Source organism: Microtus oregoni, unplaced genomic scaffold (genome assembly GCF_018167655.1).
Source record: "Microtus oregoni isolate MIOR12 unplaced genomic scaffold, Mior012 000095F_ref0000231, whole genome shotgun sequence".
Classification (NCBI taxonomy): Eukaryota; Metazoa; Chordata; class Mammalia; order Rodentia; family Cricetidae; genus Microtus; species Microtus oregoni.
This window is the reverse complement of record NW_024544708.1, coordinates 553,618-578,346: the sequence shown is the minus strand read 5'-3', so window position 1 is coordinate 578,346 and position 24,729 is coordinate 553,618. Positions and strand designations below refer to the sequence as shown.

The 24,729-nt window shown below is 39.8% G+C and overlaps 1 long non-coding RNA gene and 1 pseudogene across 1 annotated transcript; one reads left to right on the top strand and one right to left on the bottom strand.

Annotated features, from left to right (window-relative positions):
- Nucleotides 1–1,077: 1,077 nt before the first annotated feature.
- LOC121442793 lies at nucleotides 1,078–10,204 on the bottom strand. Its single transcript, XR_005973594.1, has 3 exons — nucleotides 10,115–10,204; nucleotides 3,586–3,637; nucleotides 1,078–1,187 (listed from the first exon to the last, which is right to left on the bottom strand). It is a non-coding gene; the product is annotated as an uncharacterized LOC121442793 (long non-coding RNA).
- Nucleotides 10,205–11,663: 1,459 nt separating this feature from the next.
- Nucleotides 11,664–15,313, top strand: LOC121442774 (annotated as a pseudogene).
- Nucleotides 15,314–24,729: the final 9,416 nt, after the last annotated feature.

Genomic DNA, 24,729 nt, shown 5'->3' with positions numbered 1-24,729 from the left:
GGTAAGACTAAAACTAATCAGGGCAAACAAAAAAATCATGTAGGTCTGTCTCAGGCTGTTAGGACTTCATTCCCAAAGGGTCTACATAGTTCTATTCCTGTAAACTTTTATAGATGTCCCTCTTTTGCTGGTTGCCCTCCCTGTATGCAGCTCTCCAGGGCATATGTCTCACAGCTTGGTTATCTCAACATCCTATCATCTCAACATACAACTGTGGCTTCATCTTCACAGATTCATACAGTGAAATCTCACAGAATCTGCAACAAGTTTCTGACTCTGCAAAACAGATTGGTGCAACAGTGCTGAACTGAAACCACAGAAGATTCTTTGACTTATAGTTTTTGCATCTTTTTTGTTTCCACTACAAGCACACATGAGTTATCACCCCAAATTTGGCTTCTAACTTGTAATGGACACTACTACACTTGAACCAATGCTGATAGCAATGGCTTTATCAGACTTACAGCAGATGGCAATTATGGTTTGGAAGTCACCCACCAGGTGAATAATTCTCTGATGGAGGAACCTTGTTTCAAGGAAGGATTATGATGCCATAGACTCAACACACTGTTTGCTTCTCTCTGGAATTTACATGTGTAAAACATCTGTGGAATCTCCCCATTACCATGGATTTTTATATAAACTGCACATGTAATCTCAAGGTTACATCTCGATCATGTGGGCATTTACTCTATGAACAATCAAAAGATGAATCCTCACTAAATTATCTACTTTCCATCAATAGAAAATATACTGGATATGCTTCATAACTAGATCTAGTCTTCCACAAAGACTGCAATGCACCTAGGTCCTGATTTCTATCAATGACTCAGGATAACATAGGAGAATGGCGATGTCTACCAATTCCAGGCTGCTACAAACAATTCACATATTTTAGACCTCAATGCAAAATCACAGTAGACTAACTGTCACTACAATGAAATGTACAAGGACAAAACCCACAGGTGTGATTGTCAAGCCAAGACCCAGCATAAAGCAAGTTTGGTGCCAGGTCATCACTTGCAAAAAGTCAGGCTGATAACATAAAGACATAACTCCCCACACCAAGGCACCTACCTGCACAGCACCAGAGCCTGGCTCACAGCAGCGTGTTGCCATGGTTACTCACTCACAGTCTATCTGGCCATGCAGTGTAAATAAGAGCTTTCTGTTGGGAATATGTATAACTGTATGGAAAATGAGGACAGAGAGTTCATGATGCAGGAATGAGAAAGCTACCAATAGAACATGTGTGCTCCTTTCCTACCCAGCAGATAGAAATGTTTAGTTCTAACCAACATTCATGGATTTTAATAATAATAACTATTATTATTATTTTCAAACCCTAGTACAGTCTTGGAGCTTGTTCCCCAAAGACCACAATAGAACAGAATTACAGAAGGTTCTGTACGGAGTTGCTTCTTTGAATTAGGAATCAGGTTGCCTATGCCTACACAAATTGAAGGCTTAGATGGATGGAGTCTTACCCTTAGGATACCTTCCTAGGCTTCAAATGCTAAGAAAGGCCTTCTCTTTAATGGTGCTAAACTTCACGAAATGTTCTCCCTCTTCTTCATCACAGGACTGCCCTTTAAACTGCCTCATGCTGGTTTTCTCTATTAAACTGGATCTTCATTTCTTTCTGCCCCACTCGTTTCTTTTTTACTGCTTGCCTAAATGAGTCAACAGGGATAATCACCCAATATAATAAATCCTTTACCATGAAATCAGCCAATTATTTTTTAATTGTGCCTTACTCAAATTCTCAGAGAATAGAAAAAATAGGAATGATATGGTGACAAAATACTATACAAATGATCTCTAACTAATTTTTTCATGGATTCTATTCCCAACTTACATCCCATGAGCTCATTGCTTTCAATCCTCCCAGATTCCTACTCTTACAACAATAGCTAATGAAGCTCTGGCTGCACCTTCTATGGCTTTTGCCATCTAAAGTCCTAATATCGTTCACATTTCTCCAAAAGACAACGTTCCCATGTTCTACCCAGCAACAATAAACACTTGTATATCACCTGTTGTTCTGACTTGCCTGTTTCCTGCTGTTATTAAATTCTCTCTAACCAAAATCATCTCAGGTAATGAGCAGTTTTACTTTACTGATATTGAAAGGCCATAACCCACAATTGTGAGAGCTTAGGTTTGAAACTCAAGCTACCAATAGAAGTCAAAAACCACATAGAAACATCGTTTACTGACTTTTGCTCTTGCTTAGTCACCGGTCCTAAGCTAGACGGTTTTATTTTCTTTATTGGGGGGTTAAGTGTTTTATTTTCTTTGTGATTCTTTTTTTTTAAATTTTATTTCTGGATTAGTTGTTTATTTTTTTTTTTAAAGAAAACAGGATCTCTTTTTTCTATACATACCAATCCAAGTTTTTACTCCTTCCTCTGCTCCCATTGCCTCCATATAACCTCCTACCCCACCCCCATCCAATCCTCAGAGAAGGTGAGGTCAAAGGCCCTCTCTACTATATCTAGGCTGAGCAAGGTATCCATCCAAAGAGAAGAGTTTTCCAAAAAAACAGTACATGCAGTAGGGATAAAACCTGGTGCCACTGTCAGTGGCCCATCACTCTGCCCCACTCATACAACTGTCACCCACATTCAGAGGGACTAGTTTGGTCCTATGCTTGTTCCTTCCCAGTCCAGCTGGAGTTGGAGAGCTCCCATTAGCTCAGGTACACTGTTTCTGTGGGTGAACCCATCATGGTCTTAACCTCTTTGTTCACATTCTCACTCCTCCCACTCTTCAACTGGACTTTGGCAGCTCAATCCAGTGCTCCAATGTGCGTCTCTGCCTCTGTTTCCATCAGTTGCTGGATAAAGGTTCTTTTTTTCTTATCCTTCTCAGGCCCACTTGATTAGTGTAATCAGAGACTCTGTTTTCATTTCTCAACTGCCAAGACCCAATGAATCACACAGAAACGATATTAATTATATTACTCTATAACTAATGGCTCAGGCATATTCCTCATTAGCCCTTACATCTTATGTAAACCCATTTCTATTAATGTATGTATTGTCACAAGGCTGTGACTTACTGGTAATATTCTGGCCTCTTCTCCTTTAGTGGCTGTATGGTATCTCTTTGACTTCACCAATTTTCTCTATTACTGTTCAGATTTCCCACCTGACTTTAATTGCCTAAGCCATTGGCAAAAATAGTTTTATTCATCTCCCAATGAAGCAAGATACATACAGATGGCATCCACATCATCTCCCCTTTTCTGTCTAACTTAAAAGGAAGGTTTTAGTTTTAACATAGAAAATATTACAAATGCAAAACAGTTATCAAACCACAATTATAGTTACAATAGTCAATTTACATTTTGCAAAGTAAGGTAAATAATCCATCATCTTTCCTATCTTCATGAGTCTAAACTTTTATATCAAATATATATTACCATAACTAAGGAAGATTATAATTATAACTATTTAGTTCTCAACTCCATCAAAAAACCCAGAAGGATATATCATTAGCCTGGAATGTCTGTGAAAACAAAAGCAGAACCTGTTTCCGAAAGTAACATATTCTTAGACTCAAATTTTGAAGTCAACATACCTTTAAAATTTATATTGGGCTAGCATAGCAGCTTCCAGAATCAAATGTCTCTCTGCAGTCAAAAATTCAAAGAAAACAAAATAATATACACAACCCAGACTCTTTGTATATTTTCCATGTATTTAATGCTCCTTGATTGATTTATTCAATTTTTTTCTTTAAGAACCCCTGTGTAACATCCTTATATTATTTTTTAATCTATGACTCTGTCCGCTGGAAATGATGTGGAAGTTGAGAAGAATTCAGCATGGTGATGGAATGAGACAGGTATGACAGCAAAGACAGGAAATAAATTGAAAGTTTGTAAGCTTTCTTCAAATGTAGTACCAGTGCAGAAACTATCCCTGGTTTCTTGTGATTCATATAGAAGTTTTAGAGAACACACTAATTCTGATCCATGTAAAATTACATCTGAAAACTCAATCAGTAAAATCCACTGTCCTTTAATTCAGAATGAATTACTTTGAATCACTAGTACTACTTTGAGCCCATTTTTTTCCTGTAGGTAGGCAGCTGTAAATATGGTTTCTATGATAAGAAATCACAATAAAATATTTCCATTTTTAAAAAGAAGGATATAAAGAAATCAAATTCTTAAATTACAGTCTCTTTAAAAATTCTATCATTTAAAAAGTAAACAATGTCTAAAATGTGTATTACTTGTAAAAGATGAGTAAAAGTTCACTGCTTACAAAAAAAGGAAGAATAGGGGCATAGCAAATAATCAAAGGTATTTGAGGAAACCCAAACAGAAAGCTACGCTTCAGGTTTTTTTTAAATATTTATTTATTATGTATACAATATTCTGTCTGTGTGTATATCTGCAGGCCAGAAGAGGGCACCAGACCTCATTACACATGGTTGTGAGCCACCATGTGGTTGCTGGGAATTGAACTCAGAACCTTTGGAAGAGCAGGCAATGCTCTTAACCACTGAGCCATCTCTCCAGCTCCCTATGCTTCAGTTCTTAATGATATTCTGGACTCTCACAGCCTAGAGAAGTTCAATGTTTCAGGCTTTGCTATCCCTAGCACAACAACTTTTCTATCACAATAGTTGTATTCCGCACAGGGAACTGTCCTTGGCTATCCTATGGTTCTAGAATCTATCACACCTTCAGGTGTTCACTGTAATTAATGTCCTCTCTGCAGGTGTTTCAAGTCTGTTAAAAGGTCATAAGTGGTCATCAGCGCTCCATGAGCCCTTCAACCTTGGATTGTCCATGAAAACACCAAGGCAGAAGAATCCCCAGCAAACTCTCAAAAAGTGTGTGCTCTAACCAGATAGCAAGCAAGGGTAGTTTCTATTTCTTCAACATAGTTGTTGTTGATTCTACTATTAACATAATTAAGTGTATCCACAGTCAGGAGGCAGAGAATGATAAATCTTGGCCCTTATTATAAAATCCAGTACCACGACCATGTAATGCAATAGTGCTATCAATTCTGGAAGGGAGAAGGGACTTCTCATCTCAAGGAACTTAATATACAAGATATTCTCTCATAACAACACCACAGAGAATAACATGATCTAGGTAAGCCCTCAAAGGTTGGCCTGAAATAGTCTTCCTTTCCTGAATCTAGGTCTTATCTAGCTGAAAATCAATATCAACCATCAAACAAAATTAATAAAATTTTCTGTGCAGACAGAAAAAAAAAACTTGCTTTTTTAGTGATATATCAAATATCAATGAGCCATGTTTGAGGTCAAAGTATATAAAATGTTTAGAGTATGGGCTTACTCCTTTCCCTGATGTAAGCACCAGCACATGGAAAGAGGCAGGCATCTAAGATTAAAAAAAAAAAACAGTCTGTTTATAAAACTTTTCAAAAACCTAAAACTGAAACTAATGATGTAAGAAATTTTCTGAATATAATTGGTGAAGGTCCACAATTTTCAAGAAAATGAATCATAGCCGGGCGGTGGTGGCGCACGCCTTTAATCCCAGCACTCGGGAGGCAGAGGTAGGCAGATCTCTGTGAGTTCGAGACCAGCCTGGTCTACAAGAGCTAGTTCCAGGACAGGCTCCAAAGCCACAGAGAAACCCTGTCTCGAAAAACCAAAAAAAAAAAAAAAAGAAAGAAAATGAATCATATAATTAGATTACAGTAAAAATAGCATACAGATTCACATAACATGCTTTCTATATTTTCCACAAAGATCCATCAAGCAAGAATGTGTACAATGTTTGTGAAAAGAAAGGTGTTGAAGAAAAAAAGTCAAAAACAAAAGCAGGAATAGTCAACTTTTAATCAAAGACCACAGAAAACTTAGCAAGAGAAAATGTGATCTTGATCAAAGTTACCCAGCTACCTTTGATTATATGTGAACAGAAATTAAATAAACACAAACTGCACAACTTTCACAAAGTTATCTCAAAGCGATACTTAAAGTGTTGTTCCTGACCCCCAGTTACTGATAAATCTTCAAAGACAGAAGCCTCATGGTATAAATGTTCTCTTTGAAAATAGAGAAGATCTCTTTTGATGGATCTGCATCACCTTGTGCTTTCTTCTGGTTTCAGATAAATGTAGTCCCACAGATGCCCAATCCCAAAACAGCCTAGAAAAATGATTTAAACTCTGCTTCCTGCTACATGGATTATGGCAGAAGATGTGGACTGTGCCTTATCTACCTGTCTAACACATTGCACACCTGAGAAATCTCTGCACATCAGAAACTCCTTTTGTCCCCTGGAACTAAGCTTCACTGGATCCCACCATTGCAGCTAGTGGTAACACCATGTTAAAAGCACTCTACTCTACTATTGCTCTACCAGGTCCTAAACTATTTATAATCTTTATAACACAAACCTGAAATTGGAATGCAATATTCAGAACGTCTAGAAACTAAACCTTCAGTTTTCTAATCTCTCTTCCCACTGCACAACAAAAGCAGTGCCCATGTGTATACTCTGGACAGAGATACAACCAGCATCATTTCCTTCCATTCCATGGCTGCAGTATGCACATGGCCTCTATGCACAAAGAGGCTCCAAGAACAAGGGCCACTGCCACCATGAACCACATGGACCAACATAACTACAGTCTGTCTCATGGTCCATCCAAGTCACAGCAGAAATGTCAGCTCAACAGACCTGCTCTGAACACCCAACACTCACTATGGGATAGCTTGTGGTCTTCCTTCCCATTCCCTACTGCAGAAACAGAAGAAAATCATGGAAAGAACCAACACTACCTGCCACTAGTACTCCTGATTGCTAACCCTTCCCAGAATCCCTCATTGGCTAGGGCCTCCCAGTTGGGTCTCATAATATTAACAGCTCCTCTACTGGAGGATCAGAGATCAAATGACTCAGACAGCACAGTCCTCCAGTTCTGCCCTCACAGCCCAGCAGACAGGGCCCCAGTTTAGAAAGCTTGTATTTAGTACACATTATTCCACTCTCCTGGAGCACATCCTGTTCCTCATCCAAAGCACAGGGTCCTTTGTGTGCACATTCCATTACACACTCACTTTCTAGGGCATCCATCCCATTGCCTCAGAGGTGCAAAGTCCTGCAGACAAACACAAGACACATTTATAAAGTAACTACTGTTACTGTGTAATTGTGGTTACTTTGTAACTGTTGTTAAAGAAAAGCAGACCAGTGTTGGAGAGATGACTCAGAGGTTAAGAGCACTGACTGCTCTTCCAGAGGTCCTGAGTTCAATTCCCGTAAACACATGGTGGCTCACAGCCATCTGTAATGAGATCTGGTGCCCTCTTCTGGTCTGCAAGAATACATGGAAGGAATGTTGTATACTAAATAAATAAATCTTAAAAAAAATGACCATAATTAGAAAATAATTGGGATCATGTTAGGGCTTGGAGGCATCAAAAAGAATATAAATATGATGTAGTTTTCATCTCAAAAATCTTAGAAAAGTTGAAACAGACTTTTTACCATGTGCTCCATAGACTAGGTATCTGTATTAGAGCACATAAAAGATTTATCATATATTTCTCTAATAATAAACATCTTAATCCAGAAAAGTAACAGTCCTGTGAAGCAGGGCCACAGCATTTTACCCAGATCTTCTATACAGTTTGGATGAACTACTGTAAATATAGCAACTAGGTTGAAAGATAAGGTCAGTCCCTTACCCAGATTCTTGATAGCCGTGGTCTGTGTACTCAAACAATGATCATTCAGGACATTCACAGAGCATCTACAATTGACTACCTGATTCCACAGAGCTAACCTCAATGACTGTTGGAGGGAGAAAACTCTCACCCTCTGCCCAGCCTCTCCCTTTCTGCACTGTGTCTCCACCAGCTTCAAACTTGGTCAATGAGCTCAACTCTTGCTCAGGTCCCTCTTCTTTTAGTCCCCAATAAAACCCAGAAAGATCAGCAGACACTCATTAACTGTTCTACTTTTCTTTCTCATTGATAAGTCAAGGTCAAACCTGGAAGGAGTTGTAGGACTGTCTTCCCAGCACTGGGCAGCAGAGGCAGGATTAGGTGTTCAAAATGATTCTCAATTACACAGCATGAGGCAAGCCTAAACTATAGGAGACATTGCTCTACACAGAAATCAATAATCGACATCACTTGAGAGAAATGAAATGCAATTACTAATGGCTTAGTAACATTAGAGAACAGAAACAAATAGAGATAACAGCAGCAATACACTGAAAGTATTTGAAAATGACAGCAGTTAGTGATTTTTAAAATAATAAAAATACTGCACTTTTAAGATTAAATAAAACTTTTGATATTGACTTTGAAAAAGATAAGGCCCTTGTATAGGAGACAGGATGTCATTAATAAGATAGATTGATGTTGCCCACATACATATGTTGGCTGCTGAGATCTGTAACCGACACTAAGAGTTAGTCAATGGCCTGTTTCTCAAATCTCTGAGCTGACATAACTGTGTCAAGCAACATCAATCATATCTGCATAGGATAGTTGCCTAATTGCAAATTTTATGTTCCTGTCTCAAGATAACCTTCCCAATCTGTACACCTCCACATAATGGTCTGTGATCATTCACATGATGTTAATTAAAATAAAACATGCTGGGAAATTACAAATTCACTCCCACTACCACAATCAAGCCCTTTTTCATAATGGTGACTCCAACAGCTGATTGGTTGTCTATGCTGTTTCCCCTGCAGTGTACACGGTAAACTATTCCTCCTATTGTGGTCTGAAGACAGAAGGAATGCTCCATATGCAAATCCTTATCCTGCAACTGCAATGCATAGTCAACTACATGACTCAAATGCATAATTTAAAACTGTGAGGTGGTACAGTCATTTTTAAAAGAATTTTGAAAGTCTAATGTAGAGGACAGCAAGGTCATTGCCCTGGACAGCAAGGTCATTGCCCTGGACAGCAGCAGGTAAGGGCCAAGGCCACCTGAGTCAACATAAGAGGACTTGTCTGAAAAACAATTTTTCTATCAGGATGGAAATGCAGCTGTTCTAGAAGTAATATGCCTTTCCATTGAGAAACCATTTCCCACACCTAGGAGATTAATAAAGAAAATCCTCTTTAATGATGGTAGACATCAATCTCTGGCTAAAGCTCAAACAGGAGCCAGCTACACAGATTTTGCATTCCACATATGCTATTATTCTTGAGTGTCCTTTAGGTTCAGGCCCCAGGTTACACCTTGAACAATTGAAATAGAAACAGGCAATTTGCCAGGCTAGAAATTTAGGCAGATGGGAGAGTTAGAAAGCAAAGCTCTTCCCAGGATACGTTTTGAAGTGCACTGGTGACTTGAATCAGCAGATCATTCTTCAGGGACAGCCTTCTGAGATGAAGGTCACAGAGGGTGAGAAAGACAGGACAAGTAAAATGTAAAAAAGCTAAAATGTTAAGGTGGGTAGGTCCTGCAGATGCCTAGTAAGCTAAGGAAAATAGCATTTTGCCTGGTGATGGTGGTACAGGCCTTTAATCTCAGGATTTAGGAGTCTGGGCCCTGTGATCTCTGTGAGTTTGAGGACAGCCTGGTCTACAGAGTGAGTTCCAGGATAGTCACGACAGTCCTACAGATATAAAAGAGTTGCCAATGCCTCCTAGAGAAGTTTGTTAGAGGATTGTTGGCAACTTCTTTATATCGCTAATTCTACTCTTCTACTTTGCAGCTTAGAAGTGCAGTGCTACCCAATGGGTGAGCTGCCTTGATACCCTCCACATAGTTAAATATAAATGGAGATAGTATGTAAAGGTTAAATGCAAAGTGCTCAATATCGAGAAGATGCTAGAGTTACTATGCCTCTCTGAATGTGGCAAATTGTTTCCATGAATGCATCAAGCCTGTTGAAGTTGACAAGAAAGATGTTTGTACACACAACACCCTGCTCCCAATTCTCTAAGCAGATTAAGCCCACAGCACAGTTATTCAGAGGCCTGTCCCTAGGTCTATGAATTAACAAGGACCGCCTGAGACTTTAAAACACAGGGAATCTGGCGGCAGGTTCCCACACAGATCCAGGGAGGACGCACCATGCTGTCACCCGCCCCTCACCCTCTGCTCCTCCCCATCTGGAGACAGCATTCCCCCGCTCACCATGTTGTGGTTTTCCAGATTGCCAAAGCTCTCAGTTCATCATCTCCCAGCAGCAGCAACTTCATCGCAGCACACAAAAACACTGTCGCCAGCGCCTAGGCAAAGCCGAATCTGAAGGCGGCTGCCCGGAAGAGCTCGACTCCGGTTCTGACTGGCAGGTCAGAAGGACCTGATTGGCTAGTGCGGCCTGAGCGACAAGAACACCTCCTTTGGGGCAATAGTGTGCTTAAAGACACAGCACAGTAGTTCCTGCCAATTCCAGTCAAAGATCTTTTCTAGATCGGCCAAGATTTGCATTTCAATTGCACTCGCCCCTGGCTCCAAAAGCAGCCACTGCCATCTTCTTGCACTCCATAGGAACTTTCCGTTTTTCCTCCAGGACACACTGTGGCTAGCTAGCCTGTACTGTGCACTGTGCTAGGTGGGTGCAGGGATTTCCTGTCCCACAAGGGGAAAGATGCCCAGAATATTCACAGTTAAAGAGAGTTTTAAGGTCAAAAGGAGATGTTTGTTCTGTGGCCTCATGCTGAGGTCGGATAAATTGAAGGTACTTTTTACATGGTTTTCACAGGGATTTCACACAATAGAAAAGAGAAAAGCAGGAATGAGATCTTAAACAAAGTGACAGGTCTTTCCCCCATCAGAAAGCTGGATGATGGCTCCATTGCTTTGTGAGTTTTATTCCTGAAATTCAAAGCAAGCTCCAGGTAAATGTATAATAATCAAAAGAGTAGTGTTCATGGAAATTTGAATTTGTAGAGAATAATGGAGCTAGGAAGAATGTCTTCATGAGCACTATTGTTAGCCAGCACGTCTCCCTCCATGGTCAGGTGAATAAAATATACAACTGCAGTATTCAAGATTCTCTACATGGCCGGGTGGTGGTAGCGCATGCCTTTAATCCCAGCACTTGGGAGGCAGAGGCAGGTGGGGCTTTGTGAGTTTGAGGCCAGCCTGGTCTACAAGTGTTAGCTGCAGAGAAACCCTGTTTTGAAAAACCAAAAAAAAAAAAAAAAAAAAAAAGAAGAAGATTCACTACAAAAACAGAACAGGGAGAATGAATTTCACTATGTATGTAGAAAGTGGGCTTATTAGAATGTCTCACAAGTTGCGGTTCAGGTCATCTAAAAATAGTTGCCTACCAATGGCAATGAAGAATGCAGGAGATTGGTTCTCTGCCTTTTGTCTAAGATCAAGTGAAGAATCCAATAGTTGTTCAGCCCATGATGTACAATGTCTCAGCTGGTTTTAAGTATACACCAAAATTACAAGAAAGTAGGCTCTAAAGCTAGTAAAAAAAAAATGAGCTTGGTAGCCAGAGCTAGAGCAAGAAGGCAAAACCAGAGACTTTTCTTCTTCAATATACTTTATATGTGACTGCTGCTGCCAGGATGGGAGATGCTGGTTAAAGTTGGGTCATAGACTTTGTTTGAATCAAATTTTTTTTTGAGATTTCAAGACAGGATTTTTCTGTGTAGTTTTGAATCTCAATCTGTAGGCCAGACTAGTCTCAAACTCAGAAAATCCCACTGCCTCTGCCTCTTAAGTGATGGTGTTAAAAGTGTGCACTGACACCAAGCAGCTAAAGGTGGGTCCTATTATCTCAAATTATACAGATTAATGGAGAATTTTCCCACTTCAAAACCTTTAAGTAAAATCTCTATCAGGTATAATCAATTCTTTATGTATTAGTTAATCCCAGAGGTAATCAGTTTGACATATGAAAAATAGCCATTTCAACAGCCAAGACAGCAGAAATGAGAAAAAAATCTTGCCTGTAGGAGGCACAAAATGCATGGGAGTTATTTTCAAAACAGTGTTTTTCCTCAACAAAGGAAGCATGGGGATTTTACTTAGGAAGTCTGAACATAAAAGATAGAGAATACAAAACTAGAAAACTTCAAGGAAAAGTCACCTAACTGCCCTCTATACAGTGTTCCTGGATGAACAGTTATGATGGTCTCTATTACTCTCAGAGAAAGCAACTTTTGCTCTGAGCAGGGTGACTAGGCAGAAGGCCAGAGCTGCTTCCATGCAAGTCAAGGAGTCCATTTTAACTAGCCCTGGCTTGTTGTCTGTCTCAAGCTTGTAACATCACTGTAGAGAATTTCATTCTTTCTTTTTTCTAACAATTGCCCTATAGCTAATCACCAGGTGAGGCAGAGGGAGCACAGGAACAAGCAGGATGTTTTAGCTGGTTGGCCAGAAACTATCCTCAGAATGAACCACAGGATCAGGGGTAGACCCATGGGCCCTACATGGTTTATGAAATTTATTTACATATCACTATAGCACAAAGTCTAATTGATCTAAATTATAAAAAGACAGAGTCATATATTGAGGTAAATGCTAAAAGATTAGAGAAATAAAGGAGTCAAACATTATAAAGATATTTTATGTCTACTGAATACTTAGACCAAAGTGAGCAAGATCCTGTCTCCAGGAACACCCAGATTGAATGCCGTGGGTTCCTGTCCCCTCCCACAATATATTCCTCTCTATTCCAAGCCAATTTGAGGACTATAGGTGTTAACTCTTCTATAGAGTTCTAGTAGGATTCTGCTCTGGAATTGTCCACCGTGGGATTTTTTTTGGGGGGGAGGCCATGGAGTTAGGCTTTTGAGGTCTTCTTCAGTTTTCTTGAAGGTTATAGGTCTATTTAAATTGTTCACATGGTCTTGATTTAATTTTGATACGTGGCACCTATCCAGAAATCTGTCCATTTACTTTACATGTTCCAATTTTGTGGAGTATAGTTTTTTTGTAGTATGACCTAAAGTTTCTCTGGATTTCCTCAGTGTCTGTTGTTATGTCTGCCTTTTTTGTTTGTGCCTTTGTTAATTTGGATGTTCTCTCTCTGCCTTTTCATTAATTTGGATAAGGGTGTGTCTATCTTCTTGATTTTTTTTCAAAGAATCAGCTCTTTGTTACATTGATTTTTTTTTGTATTGTTTTCCTTCTTTCTATTTTATTGACTTCACCCCTACATTTGATTATTTCCTGTCATCTACTCATCCAGGGTGAGTCTGCTTCTTTTGTTGTGGAGCTTTCAGGTGTGCTGTTAACTCACTAGTGTGAGATTTCCCCACTTTCTTTATGCAGGCACTTAGTGCTATGAACTTTCTTCACAGCACTGCTTTCACAGTGTCCCGTATGTTTGGGTATGTTGTGCCTTCATTTTCATTGAATTCTAGAAAGTCTTTAAATTTTTTTCTTGATTTCTTCCTTGAAGCAGTTGTGATTCAATTGGGCACTGTTCACTTTCCAAGAGTTCGCAGACTTTCTAAGATTAGTATTGTTGTCAAATACTAACTTTAAAGTGTGGCGAGCTGGAAACCAGCGCAGGGCATGCTGGGAACTGTAGTTTCCACCCACCGCCCCAAGTCACGGGTGGCAGGAAAAGCTGCTAGGTCTGGCTCCATTTCTAGCACTTGACTAGTGGCGGTGGGGAGGCCCTTCGGTGGGATGAGGGCAGGGTCACCGCGACAGCCAGCAGCCCAGTACCCCCGGCCTCTCCCGACAAGTGCTGATCCTCAGCACCGTCCCGGCGCCGCGGCCACCTCGCGCTCCGGGTGTCACGGAGCTCGGGTTCCTCCCCCTCTGTCCCCTCCCTCTCGTCTCGCCGCCTCTGCCGCCGAAGGAGCAGCCGCCACTGGAGACTCTTGCAGCCGCGTTCCAGAGCCCCGGCTTGGAGAACCACCGCATCGAGAGCGTCAAAAGCAAAAGCCGCGATGTGGCGACAATGCAAAGACACAGAAATGAAGTGACAGTTGAACTGGGGAAGAACAAAAGAGATGAACACTTACTGAAAAAGAGAAATGTGTTCCCCAGGAAGAAAGCTTGGAACATTCAGATGTCGATGCTGATTTTAAAGCACAAAACGTAACGCCAAAAGCTATATTGCAGAATGCTACAAGTGATAACCCTGTAGTCCAGTCTAGCGCCGTCCAGGCAGCAAGGAAACTATTATCGCGTGACAGAAATCCACCAATTGATGCCCTAATAAAATCTGGAATTTTACAAATTCTAGTGAAATGTCTAGTTAGGGACATTACAGTTTGAAGCTGCTTGGGCACTAACTGACATAGCATCAGGAACCTCTGCACAGACTCAAGCTGCTGTACAATGTAATACAGTGCCCCTTTTTCCGAGACTCCTCCATTCCCCACATCAGAATGTCTGTGAACAAGCGATGTGGGCTTTGGGAAACATTTTAGGTGATGGTCTTCAATGTAGAGATTATGTCATGTCACTGGGAGCTGTGAAACCTCTTCTGTCCTTCATCAGTCCCTTCATTCCCATCACCTTCCTTCGGAACGTCACATGGGTCATTGTCAATCTCTGCAGGAATAAGGACCCCCCCACCGCCTATGGAGACAGGAGATTTTGCCAGTTTTATGTGTTCTCATATACCACACAGACATAAATATTATTGTAGACACTGGTTGGGCTCTGTCATACCTGACAGATGGAGGAAATGAGCAGATACAGATGGTCATTGATTCGGGCGTTGTACCATTCCTCGTGCCCCCTCTGAGCCATCGGGAAGTGATTCAAACAGCAGCAGTCAGAGCAACTGGGAACATGTTGACCGGCATAGACGAGCAGACCCAGGTGGTTTTAACTGCCACTTCCTGTCCTACTTCCCAAACCTCTTATCACACCCGAAAGAGAAAATAAATAAGGAAGCAGTGTCGTTCTTTTCCAATATAACAGCAGGCAATCAGCGGCAAGTTCAAGCAGTAATAGATTCCGGGTTAATCCCCATAATCATTCACCAGCTTGCTAAGGGGGACTTCGCAACACAAAAGGAAGGTGCTTGGGCAATTACCAACTTAACAATAAGTGGCAGAAAAGATGAAGTGGAGTACCTTGTACAACAGAATGTAATACCACCACAGTCAGTTCAAGACTCTCAGGGGGTTCAGGGGGTTCTGGATGGTCTTAAAGACATCCAGGTAATGGCTGGTGATGAAGCAAGCACAATAGCCGAAATAACAGAAGAAGGTGGAGGTTTGGAGAAAATTGAAGTTTTGCAGCAACATGAAAATGAAGACATATATAAATTAGCATTTAAAATCATAGATCAATATTTCTCTGGTGATGATATTGATGAAGAGTCCAGCCTCATTCTTGAAGCAACAGAAGGACATACTTACAACTTTGACCAACCTCCAAACAAAGGAATTGAGTTTCTAAGGTCCATGAAGCACAGCATCTCTCATTCAATACAAAACACCACCAGATGGCCACCAAGCGATAAGACAGCAAGCAACAGAAGGCTCGCAGCACTCTTGCCTTTGTTTTGATGCTTCTGAAGCAAGCCATGGCTCAGTCACTTTGCAGTTGCCAAAGGTCACTCTCACATGGACTGTAAATGCATATGCACGATTTCCTGAACTGTTTTAGAATCCTCCTTAACAATCTCAACTACCCTACTTTTCCATGTTCCCTGGTGCCACATGCTGGCAACTGCAGTTGCCAGTTAGAATACTCCATAGTGGTGGCGTATCAGCTGCCCGCTGGTACTCCTTTAGAAAACAGTGCACTGTGGATCAGGACACTTTGGTATGATGTATATTCGGGTTGGAAGATTACAGAGGTGCAGTGTGATCTGAGCCTCCATCATTGTCCTCCTCAAACATATTTTCATATGGAAGAATTAAAGTACAAGCCAAATGACTTTCACTGGTGGAACTTACACACAAAAGATAATAACATAAAATCAAGACACTTGGTTATTGATTTTAAAAGATGTTTTTTTTAAAACTGCACTTCAGCTACCATTAATTGATGTGTTTATTATCTGCCTCAGAAGCCAGAGTTGGAGCAAGAGCTTTAGATATCAGTGCTAATGCTTTCACCATTATACCTAATTTTTGAGGACAGAAAACCCTACTTGACCACTCACTCAGCCTGTTTTTTCCTGATGTTTTTAATAAGCAACTGATGTGCATGGTCTCTACCTGAGCTGCAGCCTCTTACAGACTTGAACTTCTGTGAAGTTGAAAACAAGAGTCCCTGACTATAAAAAACATATGTCAATAAGTAAATAAGTCAAAACAGGAATGGAAAAGGTCTAAATTACGCATTGGTAATGTTTGAAGATAGTCTTGCTTTCAGCTTCCAGGAGTTATTTTTCTTTTGGCTTTTATTTGATAATTGGATATGGTTGACTTTCATTGGGTTTAAACTGTGGAGCTTTCATGTTTACTGTAATTTAGACTGAAAACAGTTTTTACTCAGTAACCAGTACTTTTGATAAAGTGGTGGCAACCAACCAGCAACTCTTTAGAAGTGTTCCAAGACTTCATTCTTGAGTATTGGGGAGCTCATTCCCATCCCACTCAGAGCATCCGCACGCTAAAGAGAAAGCCAGGATCTGTGTAGAGGAATGATGTGCAGTTATTTTACTCAGCCTGATTTGCAGAAACATTTCATCTGTAAAATCTGGTTTACTATGTAAAGTCGTTGCTTTTGGAAAATTGTCTGACCCAGTTATTGATGCATGAATATGGATTTGCAGTTTTTTAAACTAAATAATTTGTGCTGTCACAGAAATGGTTTTGTTGCTCTTGTTCACTGGGTATAATTTCCCAATGCGCTGATGTGAAGGGATTGAAATCTAAACTAAGTTAGTTTTCAGATGGGGGCGTGTCTACTGTGACAAGAGGAGCCGGATGCCAACAGAGCTTTGTGAACCAGCCTGGGTGTTTTTGCTGAGAGACAGCACAGCAGGTGTGCTTCATTACAGAAGTGTGTATCTGCCAAGGTGGAGCCACTTTAAAGAGTGAGCTTTGTCTTGTATCTAAAATGGATACAAGCATATGTTTAAACTGCAAGATTTTTCCTTGCTAGAGAATCTGTTTTAATATAGTGGTTTGGCCTCTGATTATTTATAGATTTTATAAATTTTAGAATCACTTTCTCTTTAAGGTGGCTCAGATTTTTCAACTCTTGTGCACATAAAATTGAGTTGAAGTTAAAAAAAACCATAGTGATCTGATAAGACACCGATGATGATTCCAATTTTTTTGTGTCTGCTGAGGTTTGCTTTATTACCGTGTATGAGGTCAATCTTAGAGAAGGTCCATGAGGTGCTGAGAACATATATTCTTTTTTTTTTTTTTTGAATTTTCGAGACAGGGTTTCTCTGTAGCTTTTTTTGGTTCCTGTCCTGGAACTAGCTCTTCTAGACCAGGCTGGCCTCGAACTCACAGAGATCTGCCTGCTTCTGCCTCCCAAGTGCTGGGATTAAAGGCGTGCGCCACCACCGCCTGGCTCAAGAACATATATTCTTTTGTGTTTGGGAGTAATGTCTGTAGATGTCTGTCATGTCCATTTGAATCATGACATCTGTTAGTTGTCTTATTTCTCTGTTAAGTTCCTGTCTGGATGACTTGCCCATTGGGGGAGAGTGGCGAATTGAAATCTCCTAATATTTCTGTGTGATGTTTTATGACGGACACAGTACTGACTGTGACAGTCTTTTATGAGTGCATAAGTTTTGGCCATTGATAATTGTCTTCATTTATTTCCTGGCACAGTGGCCTCATGAGGCACACCACTTTTCATCTATAAGTGAACACTTAGGTTGTTTTTATATTTAGGCCACAATGAATATACCTGTCATAAGCATGAGAATCCAATACATCTTGATTCTAATTTCAATAATATGGAAACTATATTAAGGAGATTGCTGGGAAACTATAGGAATTTTATGTCATTTTATGAGTACTCCGTATATTGTGGACACACATAAACACGTGGATATAAAAAGAATACCTGGGCATGACAGTTTACTGTGTCCCCTGTGGTAATGGTTCTGTCCCATGTGTGTAATATATCCAAAATGCATCAGGATACATACACTAAATATGTGTGATTTTACATCAACTCTAACAATGCAACATGCTGTTATTTAATTGTAATTGACACCTGTGGGAAATCTCAAACTACTGCTATCAGTTTATTTCCTATGATACTACACAATCTTGTGCCACATTGAGATTCATTTTTAAATTCTGCATGTGCGTTATTTTCACTGTTTTCCCATTTAAATCATACCACATGTAGAAATTTTAGGTGAAAGTAACAATGTATTCTTTGTCACTACTATACTATACCATATACCATACCATACTATACTATACTGCAGTCTTCTTTCTATGTCTCTGTACATTATTTTCCAGATGTGCATTCAAAGATGTTTAGAGTCCTGGGTGCATGGCCTAGGTCAAAACATGAATGAACAGAACCACAGGCTGTCTCATGATCCATCAAACTCCCAGAAGCTCTGACAGCTCAGCCAACCTGCTCCTCCTTTTCAGAAGGCAATACACCTCCACTTACCATGGCATGGCTTTTGACTGCCCTCACATTTCCCCCAGAGCATCATAGGAGGAGAAAACAAGAAAAATTCCCAAATCTACCTCCCAATGGTGTCCCTTAGAACCACCCTGCTGGGCCTCAGGACAATAACAGCTCCTCTACTAGATGAGCAGAGATAAAAGGTTAGACTGCACAGGCCTTCCCAGCTATGGCCTTCCCGTCCTAGGGGAAGACAAGACTCTCATCAAAGAAATTCATATTTTAATTGAAACTCTTCCAGTCTTTCAAGGCACTTCCGGTTCCTCCTCCAAGATGCAGTGTCCCTTGTGTGCATATTCTATTACACACTCAATGTCCAGAGCAGCCAACCCTCTGCATCACAACTCATAAATTCTGCTGCCCAACAAAAGTCACAGTTAAACAGTAACTGCTGTTCAAGCAAAAGGAGGCCATGAATTAGAAAATGATGAAGAGTCATTGGAAAGGCTTAGAAAAAGAATAAAGAAGATGGAAATTAAGCAATTGTTATCCCCAAAAATTATTTTAAAAAGTTGAAATAGGTTTTATGGCTATATGCTCCAGAGTCGAAAGATTTATATTAGATCACAACAAGTTTTATTTGTTTTGTTTTTTGTTTTTCGAGACAGGGTTTCTCTGTGGTTTTGGAGCCTGTCCTGGAACTAGCTCTGTAGACCAGGCAGGTCTCGAACTCACAGAGATCCACCTGCCTCTGCCTCCCGAGTGCTGGGATTAAAGGCGTGAGCCACCACTGCCCGGCTCACACCAAGTTTTAGTCTGTCATTTTCTCTCAGGATATTCATCATAAACCTGTAAAATAATGGTTATTTTAGGCAGGGCCATACCATTTTGTCCTGTTATATTTTGGTATCTTCTGGAATTTGGCTCGATAATAAGTTCCATTCTTTATCCAGATTCTCGATTCCCTGGTCTGTGGATGCTAGAAATGACAAGTCAGAACATTTATCAATTGATATATGGTATTTTGTGTTTGTCCCAATGAGTAAAGCTTGCCTGGAGATTGGAGGCTGGGGGGTCTATTTTTCCTTCTCACTGCCCAGTTAAGGCCCAACCTTGAAGCAGTTGCAAGACTTTCTTTCCATCACTGGGCAGCTGAAGCAGGATTATGTGTTCAATGGAATTATCAACTGCATTGTTTAAGGCAAGCCTAATCTACAGGAGCCATTCCTTTAAAGAGAAATAAATAATCAACATAACTTGAGAAAAGAAGAATGAAAAATTTAATGACTTGGAAACAATGGGAAACAGATTAAGATGTTTGAGCTGGGATAAATTTAAAGGAATTCAAATTTAAAAATTGAAACTCATAATTTTTTTTTTTTTTTTTTTTTTTTTGGTTTTTCGAGACAGGGTTTCTCTGTGGTTTTGGAGCCTGTTCTGGAACTAGCTCTTGTAGACCAGGCTGGTCTCGAACTCACAGAGATCCGCCTGCCTCTGCCTCCCGAGTGCTGGGAATAAAGGCGTGCGCCACCACCGCCCGGCCCTCATAATTGTTTTTATAAAGAAAAGCAAGTATAACCGAAAAAAACACAAAGCTACACTGACTTTGCCAAAGGTAAAGTCATTCCCTGGCAGAGGGAATGGCATTAATAAGCTATTACTTCAGCCTGTGCTCATGTGTAACGTCAGCTGCTGAGACCTGTCAGCTGACACATGCAGTTACAGCGAATGGATGGAACAATGACAGCAAGGTTGAACACATCTGTATGAGAGTTCCTTCTTGCAAATTCCATATTCTTTGGCTCAATAAATCTTCTCACATTGTATACAGAAATCTGGTCTGACTTCATTGACATGCCGTGGATCAATACATGCTGGAAAATAACAAAATCACATATCCATCTACAATCATGTCTTATTTCATAATGTTGACTCCTCAACTGTTGTCTATAGTGTTTTCCCTATAGTCTACAGAGTAAACTATTCCACCTATTATGGTATGAAGGCAGAAACCTCACTCCACACATAAATCCTTTTTCTATTACTGAAATGGACAGTTGACTCAATGACTGAAATTTGTAATTTTATAACTGAGTGGTAATTGAGTTGCTTAACCTAATAATTTGTTTGGTTTAATCATGAGAACAAGGTTATTTCCCTGGGGAACAATGGAGTGGGATCAAGGCTGCATGATCCAACCTAAGAAATTTGGATTCAGAATCATTTTTCTACAAACTGAAGATACTGATGTTCTAGAATTATGCCTTCCTATGCATAAATCATTCCACAAACTTAAGTTTAATAAACAAAATCTCTGTAATAACACCATGCATCGGGGGTAGTTAATTTTCAAAAGAGGAATCAGCCTGGAAAAGATCTGCATTCCACATAAGCTGTCATCTTGAAGTCCCTTTTGGGTTTAGGCCCAAGGATATACTATGAACATTTTTTTAAAAAATGGGAGAACCCATGCAGTGGTGGTGCAAGTCTTTAATCCCAGAACTCAGGAGGCAGAGGCAGGGGGATCTCTGTGACTCCATGGCCAGGCTGGTCTACAAGAACTAGTCTCAGGACAGGATCCAAAACTACAGAGAAATCCTGTCATGAAAACCAAACCAAACCAAAACAAAACAAAACAAAAACTAGCAAACAAAAAAAATGGGACAGGAGAAGGCATGTCTAACCTCTTAGGCAGATGGAGATTTACAAAGCAAAACTATATTTTTGATCATGCATGATGTTCAGAAATTCTAAAAGAATCAAATCTAAGTTAGGTTCTGGTCCTATCTATCTTTTATTTCTTCTGGGTCATCAAGGCTGACCCAGATGAATTTATTATATCAGCCTTTCACACCTCACTATTATTAATGACGTTTTCATAAGGATGAATAGAAGACTGAGCACTTAGAACACTTAAGACTCATCCACAGGGCCTAACATTGATACCCAGCACCCACAACTGTCTGTATCTCCAGTCACAGGGGATTAGACACCATCTTCTGGTCACCACTGGTACCTGGGATACCCTTGGTATATCCACTGGTCAAATGTCAACATCTAAATGAAATTCACTGTGTGTGAAGATAACAGGCACAGGAAGAATACCTATTTAAAACATGGAGTCAAATACATACCTGTCTTTTCAACATTTGCATATCTGTTTTCCTAGAAGATCAGAAGAATGCACCAGATTTTCAGGGCCTTCAATGACAGGAAGTTCTGACTAATCATATGTGGTGCTATGAAACAAATTTGGGCACCCAAAAGGATCAGTCCTCCTGAGACAACTCTCCAGGTCCCACCTATGTCGTATAATGCTGAAGGTGAAGGTACCACACTATTTCTTCTGTCTCCTAGCACTTAAAGGATATAAATGTCCTCTAGATGGTGGTCCAAAGATTCAATGGACTGAACAGAAATGGAATTTCTATATTGCTTATTTTTCTTTCAACTTGAGGAGTTTATTTCTTCTTACAACTTCTAGTCCATTTATCAGTGAAATAAGGAAGAGAATTCAAGGCAGGAACTGATGCAAAGGCCATGAAAGAATGTTGCTGATTTGCTTACTCCTCAATGGCTTGTTTTTCTTTTTTTTTTTTTTTAATATTTATTTATTATGTATACAATATTCTGTCTGCATGTATACCTGAAAGCCAGAAGAGGGCACCAGACCTCATTACAGATGGTTGTGAGCCACCATGTGGTTGCTGGGAATTGAACTCAGGACCTTTGGAAGAGCAGGCGATGCTCTTAACCTCTGAGCCATCTCTCCAGCCCCCATTGGCTTGTTTTTCTAATTAAATTTATTGAACTCTACATTTCTCTCTGCTCCCCTCCCTGCCTCTCCCCTCCCCCTTTCAGACCTCCCCCAAGGTCTCCATGCTCCCAATTTACTCAGGAGACCCTGTCGTTCTCTACTTCCAATGTAGATCAGATCTATGTAAGTCTCTCGTAGTGTACTCATTGTTGTCTAAGTTTTCTGGAATTGTGATTTGTAGGCTGGTTTTCTTTCCTTTGTGTTAAAAACCACTTATGAGTGAGTACATGAGATAATTGTCTTTCTGGGTCTGGGTTAACCTCACTCAAAATAATTTTCTCTAGCTCCATCCATTTTCCTGCAAAGTTCAAGGTGTCATTATTTTTTTCTACTGAGTAGTATGACATTGTGTTAATGTACCATATTTTCCTTATCCATTCTTTGGTCAAGGAGCATTCTTAGAGGTGTAAGATGGAAATGCAGAGTTGTTTTGATTTACATTTCTCTGATGACTAAGGATGTTGAACATTTTCTTAAGGGTCTTTCAGATTCTGTTTAGGTCTGTACTCCATTTTTGTTGGATTATGTGATCTTTTGGTGTCCGATTTCTTGAGTTCTTTGTATATTTTGGAGATCAGACCTTCATCTGATGTGGGGTTAGTGAAGTTCTTTTACGATTCTGTAGGCTGTCGTTTTGTCTTATTGACTGTTTCCTTTGCTTTACAGAAGCTTCTCAGTTTCAAGAGGTCCCATTTATTGTTTTGCTCAGTGTCTTTGATACTGGGTTCTATTTAGAAAGTGGTCTCGTGCCAATGAGCTCAAGAGTACTTCCCACTTTCTCTTCTATAAGGTTCAGTGTGTTTGGCTTTAAGTTGAGGTCTTTGATCCATTTCGACTTGAGTTTTGTGCATGGTGATAGATATGGTTCTATTTCAATTCTTATACATGTTGATATCCAGGTATGCCAGCACCATTTGTTAAATATGCTTTCTTTTGTCCACTTGATATTTTTTGCTTCTTTGTCAAAAACCAGGTGTTCAAAAGTGTATGGATTAATATCTGAGTCTTCTATTCAGTTCCATTGGTCCTCTTGTTTATTCTTATGGCAATACCAGGCTGTTTTCACTACTGTAACTCTGTAGTAGAATTTGATGTCAGGGATTGTGATGCTTCTAGAAGTTCTTTTAGGTATAGGATTGTTTTTGGCTATACTGGGTTTTTTGCTTTTCCATATGAAGTTGATATCACAGTACTCTTTAGGTGAGTAAAGATAAAAATAGTTCATTGAATCAATCTGACTCCAGCCAGATTTTAATAGGAAAAGTTCCATAAATTGAGATAGACTTTTTCTTTTTGAATTTCTGACATGGGATATCTCCATATATCTATAGATGCCAGGAATTTATTATGGGGAACAAGCTGTTCTCACTGAGATTGGTCCCACCCACACTCCTGTGTGTTGTGAATATAGCCATGCACCTCTATGTCCAGCTAAATATGTTTTTAAAGGACTTATCATTGAATCAGAGAAAGAAAGAATAAAATAAGTTTTTTAAAGGAGCATCAATGTTTTGAAGAATAGAAATATTTCTTGAATTTTTATAATTAAAATGGCCAAATCATTTCATATGTTCTAAATAATGGGTTATTTTCTTTGTACTGTAAATTCCATTCATTTAAAAATTTATGAAGTGTGTCTGTGTGAATATGTTTGTGTGTTGCTTTCATTGGTAAATAAATAAACTGCCTTGGCCTAGTTGATAGGGTAGAATTTAGTAGGCAGAGAAAATGGAACTGAATTCTGGGAAGAAGAAAGCAAAGTCAGAGAACCACCATGGTGCTGCCAGAATCAGACATGCTGAATCTTTCCCGGTAAGACATGACCTCGTGCTGATAAACAGATTAATAGAAATGGGTTAAATCAAGTTGTGAGAGTTAGCCAATAAGGGGCTAGAGATAATGGGCCAGGCAGTGATTTAAGTAATACAATTTCTGTGTGGTTATTTTGGGTGTAAGCTAGCTGGGCGGCCGGGACAAAGGGTCACCCTCCTCGTGCAACATGAATATACCTGTGCCATGATGTGTATGCAGCATTGGTAGGAAATTAACAGGGGTCTATGATCTACTTCTGCTTTGTGAGATTTAGCGATTAAACAGTGATTCATTTGAAAGAAAATGACCTCAATGGCACTTTTTTAGATTTAAAAATTATTCATGAATAAGCTGTTGGAGGATTGTATATATGCAACTGCTGAAGTAAAGAAATAGGAGAAAACTTGTAGAAGCATTTTGCATAACCCAGAGATTGAACCCAGGTCATCAGATTTCGCAGCAATGAACTTTCCTACATGAGGCAATTCTATGCCATATTATTTTGGTTCTGAGAAAGCATTATAAATAAATGTCTAGTCCTCAAAATAAATAAATTTTACCTTTTTAATATTTTTCCAGTGAAATGTGAGCACCCGTGAATTGTCACGATGGGAAAGGACTGTTGTGTGCCAGACTACAAACCTAACCTCAATCCCTATAGAACACCAAGCTATGC